Raw genomic sequence first — 1708 nt, forward strand, 5'->3', positions numbered from 1 at the left:
TAACATTCAGGACACTTTTTTCATAATTTATGTTAGGTGTTTCACCCCATCCTTCAATCTCCCACCACACACATACTCACCTTCCATTACAAGAAAATAAGAAAATGGATACAGGGGCTGGAGTGATAGCACAGCGGGTAGGGCGTTTGCCTTGCATGTGGCCAACCTGGGTTTGATTCCCAGCATCCCATTTGGTCCCCTGAGCACCGCCAGGAGTGATTTCTGAGTGCAGAGCCAGGAGTAACCCCTGTACATAGCTGGGTGTGACCCAAAAAGCAAAAAAAAAAGATACATAAAGTCCTGTGGGGAAAAATGGATGGGGATTTCCTCAGGTCAAAATTGCACAGGCAATGTCCAAAGAGATAGCACAGGAGGTAAACACTTTCCTTAAATGCTGTCACTTTAGCCTTGACCTTGGGTTTCGCAAGGTGCCCTGAGCACTATCAGGAGTCACTCAGTACAGAGTCAGGAATAGCCTCGGAGCACTCTCAGTGTGGCCTCAACTGCCACCTGTCTCCCCAGTAAATTCTCAAGCAAGAGGGTAAACTCAGATATTGAGAGGATTAAAGGCAAGCTTGCTTTTTAAATGTTATGTAGGGCGGGAGAGGGAGCAGAGAGTCACCTGAGAGCTTGATGCCACAATGGCACCAATGTCCCAGACTCTTTAGTACTCAGAGTTAGATGTTGCTAAGAGGATGGAATAGAGCAGATATGGCTAGTGTTGTCCTCAGGGAATGAAAGGTGAGTAAGGGATAGGAAGAGAATAGGGTAAAGACTTACTGGGTTTCATACTGCTGCAAAATTTATCGACCTTATATTTTCACTTCAACTCTATGATGGATGTACCATTTATTCTTCCATCCCCAAGTCTCATGTATAGGAGAGACAGAGCTGGGATCTGAACCCAGCTCTGCTGTCTCCACAGCTCATTGCATCATACATGTTCACAAAGGCAATGGGGGACTTGATTTATGGTATTGAAACCTAGGATTTTATCTTTCTTTCTCATTGTAAATGTCTGATAGTCTTCATTGATTTATTTATAAGCACTGTAGCACTGTCAACCAGTTGTTCATCGATTTGCTTGAGCGGGCACAAGTAACATCTCCAGTATGAGAATTGTTACTATTTTTGGCATATCGAATATGCTACAGGTAGCTTGCATACAGTGCAGACGGGATACACTCGCTTGCTTGCCGGACTCTCCAAGAGGGACAGAGAAATCTAACCAGGGTCAGTTGCATGCAAGGCAAACACCCTAACCGCTGTGCTATGGCTCCAGTCAATTGCTATCGCTATTGCTCTTATTTATAAATAAATAAATAAAATTTGTATATTTATCGATTGAAATGGTAATATATTCACACTAAAATATTTTAAATATATATATATAAATAATACATATACTTAAAAAATATAAAGAAGTGGCATGAAAAGTAAGCCTCCCTTCCCCCCCTTTACCTTAGATACTCACTTCCCCTTCCTGACAACAGTCACTGAGAGTAGCTGCTTGTGCATCCGTCTACGATGGTCAGTTCTTTACTCATTTCTACCCACAACCAAACGGGAGCAACCTGCCTGGTTAAGAAGTTTCAGCAGTAAGATTTGGGGTTGGAATAGGAAGGACACCCATTGTGAACAGCCACAGAGTATAAAATTAAAGCAAGTCATGGACCAGAGAGATAATGCAGGGGTGGTGGGTAAGATG

This window comes from Sorex araneus, chromosome X (assembly GCF_027595985.1).
Source record: "Sorex araneus isolate mSorAra2 chromosome X, mSorAra2.pri, whole genome shotgun sequence".
In the NCBI taxonomy this organism is placed as follows: Eukaryota; Metazoa; Chordata; class Mammalia; order Eulipotyphla; family Soricidae; genus Sorex; species Sorex araneus.